The 9,514-nt window shown below is 39.3% G+C and overlaps 1 pseudogene; it reads right to left on the bottom strand.

Moving 5' to 3' along the window:
• Positions 1-4,792: 4,792 nt before the first annotated feature.
• Positions 4,793-5,917, bottom strand: LOC101117569 (THAP domain-containing protein 5-like; annotated as a pseudogene).
• Positions 5,918-9,514: the final 3,597 nt, after the last annotated feature.

Genomic DNA, 9,514 nt, shown 5'->3' with positions numbered 1-9,514 from the left:
CCCGTTTTTCTGGCTGAATTCCCATCTGGAGCATGGATGCTATTCCACATAAACCAAGTGATTCAGCCTCTTTTTCCCCACTAATATTCCTACTACACTATCCGTTTCTAATCTGTTTGTATCTCTGTAATTAAATACGTATTTTTCCAAGGACGCCGACTCTGTCCCCACCTTCAAATCACCTTGGATCCACCGGGGCTGGACCCCGGCACTACTGCACAATTGCACTCATCTCATATGCTAGTAAATAATGCTCAAAATTCTCCAAGGCAGACTTCAGCAATATGTGAACTGTGAAATTCCAGATGTTCAAGCTGGTTTTAGAAAAGCCAGAGGAATCAGAGATCAAATTGCCAATATCTACTGGATCATTGAAAAAGCAAGAGAGTTTCAGAAAACATCTATTTCTGCTTTATTGACTATGCCAAAGCCTTTGACTGTGTGGGTCACAATAAACTGCGGAAAATTCTGAAAGTGCTGGGAATACCAGACTATCTGACCTGCCTTTTGAGAAACTTGTATACAGGTCAGGAAGGAACAGGTGGGCATGGAACTGGATATGGAACAACAGACTGGTTCCAAATAGGAAAAGGAGTACGTTAAGGCTGTATATTGCCACCCTGCTTCTTTAACTTATATGCAGAGTACATCATGAGAAATGCTGGGCTGGAAGAAGCACAAGCTGGAATCAAGATTGCCGGGAAAATATCAATAACCTCAGATATGCAAATGACACCACCTTTATGGCAGAAAGTGAAGAAGAACTAAAGAGCCTCATGATGAAAATGAAGGAAGAGAGTGAAAAAGTTGGCTGAAAGCTCAACATTCAAAAAACTAAGATGATGACATCTGGCCCCATCACTTTATGGCAAATAGATGGGGAAACAGTGGAAACAGTGGCTGACTTTATTTTTCTGGGCTCGAAAATCACTGCAGATGGTGATTGCAGCCATGAAATTAATAGACGCTTACTCCTTGGAAAGAAAGTTATAACCAACCTAGAGAGCATATTCAAAAGCAGAGACATTACTTTGCCGACAAATGTCCACGTAGTCAAGGCTATCGTTTTCCAGTAGTCATGTATGGATGTGAGAGTTGGACTATAAAGAAAGCTGAGCAGTAGAATTGATGCTTTTGAACTGTGATGGAGAAGACTCTTGAGATTCCCTTGGACTGCAAGGAGATCCAACCAGTCCATCCTAAAGGAGATCAATCCTGGGTGTTCATTGGAAGGACTGATGTTGAAGCTATAACTCCAATACTTTGGCCACCTGACGTGGAGAGCTGACTCATTGGAAAAGACCCTGATGCTGGGAAAGATTGAGGGCAGGACGAGAAGAGGACAACAGAGGATGAGATGGTTGGATGGCATCACCGACTCAATGTACATGGGTTTGGGTGGATTCCAGGAGTTAGTGATGGACAGGGAGGCCTGGCGTGCTGCAGTTCATGGGTTTGCACAGAGTGGGACATGACTGAGTGACTGAACTGAACTGAACATATAGCAAAAAACCAAGTTGTATTACTAAAATATATATAATTTTTGTATGTCAAAGATATCTCAGTTGAATTATTAAAAAGATCTTTGGATATAGTATAAGCCTTATTTTCTTCCAGAATAAACTGTATCTTCCTTTGTCAGGTAGGTGATCATTTTGGTTAATCAGAAGTGACCTGTTTTAAGTCTGGAATACATATTTAGTTAATTTTAGTTAATCCTGCTTAAATTTCCTGAGAGTGAGATCTGGCCTGTGTGTATTATAGATCCCTCCCTGTAGAAGCTTTGAGTTCCTTAAAAATTCCAATACTTTTCTCTCCTTTATCTGCTCAGTACCCAGCCTTCCATCATAGTACTTATATACTATACTCAGCAATTGTGTTATGGGGAAAATCATTCTCATCCTGGGCTCTTACAGATACCAATCCATCCACTGTTTTTCCTGAACCAAGTCAAATCCTCTGCTTATCCATGCACTCACTCAAGAGATGCCTCCACAAGTAAGTGGCTACTAGTCTCTGCTCCCCAGGAAGAACTTATCCTTCTTTAGAGTATAATACTTTTAGGCTTCTTTACAGCAATGCCTCTCCAATACAGTGTTTTAATTTATTGTCTTTTAGTTGTTATAATGGGAAGATTAATATGATATAAATATGTACACGCTAACCAGAGTTGTAAGTCTTTCTTATGTTCCTTTTGCAGTGATCATCTCTTCCCCTTCCACCACATGTGAAATCCCTGTTTGAGGGTGTTTTTGCATGATGGTTGAGAGAGGTTTAGTTGTATATGGCAGGCATGATAGGGGAGACAAAACAAGAAAAGTGTTGGTAAATCATATTGATAAATGGGGCTTCCAGTACCACTGGAAGGTCAAATCATGACATCGCCTGTGAGACCAGTGGCCTCAGTTTTTCCATGTACTGAATGAGCTCCATGGACTTTTCATCCTTGGACATTATTTGACACATTATTCTTCAGGCTAAACAATAGAAAAATGCCTGTAACCAAGAACATAGCTTAAGGAAAATCATAGAAATGCTGCTTCCTAAAAATGGTGATGACAAACAGTAATTCTCACTTGATTTGGCAGAAGGAAATTAGAATCTGTTTAGCAAATATGACCCACAAACTGAATAATGTCAGAGGCAAGAGCGCTCTTTCCTTAGGCATGGGGTTGTTTCAGTTGCATTGTATCCTACTGTGATCATATTTTTCTTGTTTGATCTAAATTACAAGACAGGTAGGTCCCCAGGATTCCCAATGCTATACAGTGTTTGTAGGATGCCCCTGTGTGAGAGGTGCTATTATTCTGTTATCCTACCCGCAGATCCTCAAAAGCAGAGAAATGAGTGTTCCTTCTATTGTACTGCCATTAATCTGCTGTTTATGCAGTAAGCACTTGACTGGACTGGATTTAGATTTGAGGACCTGTAGAATAATTTTGCTTTGTCATGATTTGGAATATGTTATAGATTGAACTGTGTCCTTTCCCCATAAAAATCTGTGTTTAAGTCCTAACTCCAATACCTTGAAATGTGACTTTATTTAGTAATAGGGTCATTGCAAATGTGGTTATTAAATGTGTGTGATAAAGTTGTGTAATTAGGAACATTGTGTTATTGCTCAGGTTCTTGAAACTGAGTCCAAGTTCATTAGACAGGTTCCTAATAAAATATGGCTGGGGTCCTAATTTAAAGGGGAATTTTGGACAGAGATGGATGCACATAGAGGGAAGACACTATGAAGAGGTAGAGGAAGACACAGCCACCTACAAGCCAAGGACAGAAGTCTGGAACTGATTTTTCCTTCACAGGCTTCAGAAGAAACCCACTAAGCCCACACCCAGATTTCAGACATGGAGCCTCTGGAAATGCGAGACAGTAAATTTCTATTGTTTAAACCAAAGAAGGAAATTTATAAGACAAAGTAGAACTTTTCAGTACTCTTTACTATGACAGAGTATTAGTCGCTCAGTTGTGTCCAACTCTTTGCGACCCCACGGACTGTAGGGGTTCTGTGTAGGGGTTTTGAGCCTCCAGGCTCCTGTGTCCATGGGACTCTCCAGGCAAGAATACTCAGATGGGCTGCCATGTCCTTCTCCAAGGGATCTTCTAATCCAGGGATCAAACCTGGGTCTTCTGTATTGCAGGTGGATTCTTTACCATCTGAGCCCCCAGGAAAGCTGTATAATACAAAAAATTATAGCCCAAAGATCAAATGTGGGAGAGAGCAAATTAGCCAAGATGGCGTGTTCAGTCTCTCTCACCCCATGTTTCCTAAATAGTGACTGCGTAATAGCTGAGATAATTAGTATCACTGTGCATGCATGTCACGAGGTACTCGCTTGGTCATGGGTTTCGTGTGGTATGCATATGTGTGAGTTCCACCCATAAAGTGGGGGGAGTTGCTGCTACCTCAGGGATGTGTCCATCGGGTCAGCCACAAGAGGGGAGAACCGTGGTATGGCTGCTGCACCAGCGAAGAGCGAGGCTGTGTTACGGTTGCTGCGCCAGCCGGGAGAGTAAAAATGCGTCTTCAGTCCCTCCTTGTGGAGGAGTCTCCTTCCAGCTGTGGGGCTCCTGGCTCTAGTCTCCTTCCAGCCTCTTAGCTCACACCTTGCCCACCCTGAGTTCAATGAGCAGTGTGCACAGCAAGATACAGAAGAAAATTGGCATCACAAGCAGGATGACCAGCGATACATCAAGCAACACATAATTTAATAAATATTGAGAAGAATATGAGTTAATAATATAAAATTCTCTCCAGCATTTACTCTTGTGTAAGCATAAGATTATCATACAGAAAACTTGTTCTATTAAAAGTATCTTCTAGAAAGGGAAGAAACTATAAAAGAAACAACCTATGTTAAAGATTTAGTTATGTGCCCTCCTTTTACGAATTAGAGACTGAGACTCAATAAGTAACTTGTCCAAGACACATCTTAATGGTAGAACCAGGACTGATTCCTGAACTTGACTTCTATTCTGGGATCTTGTTTACCATATCTGTGTTCTCTCAGTTTATGACTTAATCATATTGTTTATTCACTACATTTTTGCTTTAAATTTGGAATGTTAAGAAGTGATGAAATGTCTTCTACCCAACAACTCTCTAGTTTTTTCTCAAAAATGAGCATAACAAAGACAGGATGAAGTTCATAACATTAGAACACTTTCTTAGCTTCATTAAGGTAAGAATTTTACACAGGAATAAGTTCACTTTACATATAATTTGGTTTGGCAAAAAAAAAAAAAAACCTTATGTAAAAGTCACAAACTTTAAAACCTCTCTATTCTATATAATAACTTCATATGTTGTGAAATGACTTTCTACAATTTTCTTCAGATAACCAGTTTTCCTGTTTTAGCTGCCTTATAAGAGCTTCTAAAGACTTCAATCTCCCTAGAGTTTTCTGTTCTTGTAACTCAAGGAGTTATCTTTGAATGTAGTTTAGACTTTCTGCCAAGGATATTCCTTATTTACATTGGTCTGCAGTAAAAATGCTCAATCTGTAAAACATCTGTCTCAAAGTCTATAATATCTTTATTTGAGTCTTCAATGTCAAGGTCTTTAATGTCCATTTCCACTGTTTCTTGGGCAGGTATAAAAGAATTAATTGTAGGTTTTGTACAAAAATTGTAATAACAGATTCTTTATCTGTTTAATTCTTCACTGTTGGAGTAATTGTGCTGAATATGAATGCATTTTTCTGTGCTGACTTAATTTCCACAGAATCATTTGTGAAGTGTGGGTTAGCAAGATAATTGGTAATTATTTCAAGCACTACTTGGGTTTCCAAAGGCTGCTGAATACCCTCTGAATTTGAAGTTATCAAAGTAATAGCCGTAGAATTTAGATTCTCAAAAAATGTGTGCAAACCACCTATATCCATGTCATGGTTAACTAATGTTTCCAAGGTGGATTCTGGTTTTCTGGTATCTTATTTAACTGGACTAAGAGTTAGTATGTTATTTTGTACACTTTCTGGTTTTGGATCTGGTGGCTTTGCCAAGGCAGATGATTTGAGTAATTCTGCATGTTCAGGAAGGACATCTTAACTGGATGCTTATTTGGCTCATTTGATGCAAAAGATTCTTCTGACTTGGTTTTTAGATATACTTCTTTCTCACTTTTCAATTTTTTCTTCTGAGATTTTTTTTTCAAGAGTCTTTCTTCTGATTGCCTTCAAGCAGAGAAAATATTGTTGAAATTGCAGATTATTTCAAATAGTGAATACCCCATCTGATGTCACAGAGTCAGGAGTAAAATGGTCACTACACAGAAACTGGTATTTAAAGGGAACACATGAATCTCGTTTCATATTCTTTAACTATTTTCAAGTCTTTCTTTGTCATACAGAGGAAATGGGTAAAAAATCAGCTTCATGTCTTTATTGTTTCAAGCCCAGTGGTTCTTACAGCAAATCTTACTGTGTCTTACTATGACAAATGGCACCGTTAACACCTAGAAGTCAAAATTAAGGGAGAAATAGCAACAGTGTCCATTTTCCTATTGGAACCTCAAGGCTGTGAACAGATAACTCTGTACCTTTTCAATTCACTGCAGTAAACATTTACTGAGCACATCCTATGTGGCAAGAACTATGCTGTGGGTAAAAGTGAAAGTGTTAGTCACTCAGTCTGCTGTCTGACTCTTTGTGATCCCATGAACTGTAGCCCGCCAGGCTCCTCTGTCCATGGAATTCTCCAGGCAAGGATACTGGAGTGGGTGGCCATTCCCTTCTCCAGAGGATCTTCCCTGGCCCAGGGATTGAACCCAGGTCTCCTGCATTGCAGGCAGATTCTTTACCTTCTGAACCACCAGAAAAGTGCCATGATGGGGATACAAAAGTATGTATGCTGAAGATACAAAAGTAAATTAAGAAGCTATCTTGAGAAAAGCTAAGGAGTGACAGCACTCCCTTTTGAGTGGTGCATGAGGGTACTATTGAAGCCCAGGAGACAGAAGTTAGAGGAAGTTTTCCGGGGGAGACAACTGGACTGAGCCTTATAGCCTAAATAGAAACTAGCCTAAAGTAGAAAGGAAAGAATGGCACAAAGTTAAAAGCACTGAGAGGTGAAACACTGTAATCCCTTAACATTCCTGTGAATGGACAGATGTGCTGAATTGGACTCATACACGCATGCCTAATCCCCCTCCCTGCATCCTCCCTGCACCCTAATGTCAGAGCTTCACCTTTGTAGCCTTGGATGAAAATGTGTAGGGCTTCTGCAGAGGCCTTTATTGTGTAAGATGAGCCCTGGTGTCACCATGTGACAAACACAGGGGCAGGTGCTCGCCTAGAAAAAACCCAGCAGCTGCTTATTTCAGGAGATTTACACTCACACTGAAATATTGCAGACATAAGTAAGTTTTCTGTTTTAACTGTTAGATTAATTGAGGGATGGGTGGAGATGGGGGAGAGAGAGATAGAGAGGGAGGGAGAGTGGAGAGTGGTGAGGTCTTCCGCTGCCTGTAAGCTCTGCAAGGCAGGAGGCAGGTTTGGAGAGGTGGATGAGAGTGTAGAGCAAGCATATTGGCTCCTGCAGGGGTACTTACTTTGGATGTCAGTTGCTTGGGGAGCAGTCTGTTGGGGAGGAGAGGATGCCAGCCTGATTTAGCAGCAATGAAAATCACAGTTTATTAGAACTAACAGTGCTAACAGTTAATGAGCAATGAGAGCAATCTGGCAGCTGTGAGCTGATGACTGTGGTACTGCTCAGGTGCCTGTGGTGGAGGCCCCTCTTGTCTCACTTACTTAGACCAGACAGCACAGCATAGCACTTCCTCCAAGGCATCTGGCCTTCAGGCCAGCGATGTCCGAGAACCACAGTGTTCTCTAAACTCTATTTTTCCTGGCATACTGGGTAAGTGCAGGGGAGGGTTGTGTGCAAGGAGAAATGGCATGAAATGACTTAACTGTGTGATTTATGCTTCCTTGCCTGGTTCCATCCACACTGTTTAGAAGGGAGATGCATACTTTCTAGTGAGTTCATTTCTTGCTATTAATGTTAAGGAATAGTCAATAAAAATGTTCATTTAAATTTTGAGGAAACACTATTGAAAGATAGTAGAATAAGAATATAAAATAAGTGATATCTCAGTAAGATTTAAGATCATAAAGTGTTTGAAAATATGCTTAAGTAATTTTAATGGTATCAGGAATTTTTACAAAATGATGAGAAGTAGAAAATCAGGATACAAAATTGCACACAGCAATGTTTTTCAAAGTACAGGTAAACAACACATTAATGGATATTTCAATCATTTTAATAGAATGCAGAGAATATATATATATTTTAATGAAAGATCAGAAACTATCAGAAGTTAATGCAGATAGTAAGGAAATGTGTGGGCTTTCCTGGTGGCTCAGTTGGTAAAGAATCATATGACTGCAATGCAGGAGACCCAGGTTCAATCCCTGGGTTGGAAAGAACCCCTGGAGAAGGAAATGGCAACCCACTCCTATAAAATTTTACCTAGAAAAATTTTTACCTAGAAAATCCCATGGACAGAGGAGCTTGGTGGGCTACAGTCCATAGTGGTCACAAAGAGTCACATGACTTAGTTACTAAACCATCACCACCAAGGAAATGTATTGCTTTGTAAAACTTGTTTAGAATAATTCAAATAATAAAAAATGTTATTGGGTTGTAGTCAATCTGAGAAAGAGTATGTATTATGCTTTTAGCTTTATATATATATTTAATGGACTGTCTCCATATCCTCACCTATGTTTGTAATTTTTAACTGTTTAAAGATTGCTGTCAACACATTTAACAAGGATTGCTTCTGAGAGTGAATTTTTTGATGATTTACGTTTTCTTATTTTTGCTTTTCTGTGTCCTCAAACTTTTCTCTAAGCATATATCAAATTAATTCTCAGAAAACTGAGCCTAAGCACTATTATAAAAGTAAAGTAATATGATGACCATCACAAAATGATAGAAGGACACGGCTCACTTGGTGGGATTGTCTTCAGCCTCATTATAGCTATTCTTTGTAGAGTATTAAAGGATAGTTGGGTTCTGATACATCACATTGCAAGAACCTTATTTTTATTGAAGTTTTAAAATGGGAATGCTATTAAAGTTTAAGAAAGTAAAACTGGCAAAGGGACGAGGGTGCATTCACTTTTCTTGTTGTTGTTTTTGTTGTTGTTGATGCATAACAAATGACCACAAACTTAGTGGCTTAGAATACAACTCACAATTCTGTTGATTGAAAGTCTGGGCACAGCATGGTAAACTCCATACTCAGTCTTGAGAAGATGAAATCAATGTGTTGGCAGTGTAATAGTCTCATCTAGAGCTTGGGATCTTCTAAGCTCATATGGTTGTGAAAATTAAATCCTGTGGCTATTTTCTTGCTAGTAGTCATTAGGGGCTTCTCTCAGTCCTGGAGGCCACCCACATCTTCAAAGTCAGTAGGGTAAGATTTCCCTCAGGGTGACTTACTCTCATGGCATGGATCTCTTTTTCAAGGAAGAGCCCAGTATCTTTGAAGGACTCATTTAATCAGATCAGACCCACCAAAGCTAGTTTTTGTCTTAAGCTCAACCAACTTGGAAAGTTACTTTCTTTCTTTCTTTTCTTTTCTTTTCTTTTCTTTTTTTTTTTTAATAGAAACACTAGCTTTAATTTGTGTTAGGGTCAGATTATTAATAGCTTACACCATAAACATTATCGTTTTTGAATGATCACATATTAACTTATGAGAAGTCTGTTTAGGATTACATTTATTTTTATTTTTATTTTTTTAAATTTTTAGTTTTTTATTTTTTAAATTTTAAAATCTTTAATTCTTACATGCATTCCCAAACATGAACCCCCCTCCCACCTCCCTCCCCAGAACATCTTTCTGGGTCATCCCCATGCACCAGCCCCAAGCATGCTGCATCCTGCGTCAGACATAGACTGGCGATTCAATTCACATGATAGTATACATGTTAGAATGTCATTCTCCCAAATCATCCCACCCTCTCCCTCTCCCTCTGAGTCCAAAAGTCCGTTATAC

The sequence above is a fragment of the Ovis aries genome, chromosome 2 (assembly GCF_016772045.2).
Source record: "Ovis aries strain OAR_USU_Benz2616 breed Rambouillet chromosome 2, ARS-UI_Ramb_v3.0, whole genome shotgun sequence".
Classification (NCBI taxonomy): Eukaryota; Metazoa; Chordata; class Mammalia; order Artiodactyla; family Bovidae; genus Ovis; species Ovis aries.
The sequence above is the reverse complement of the archived record's forward strand: the minus strand, read 5'-3'. Positions and strand labels throughout refer to the sequence as shown.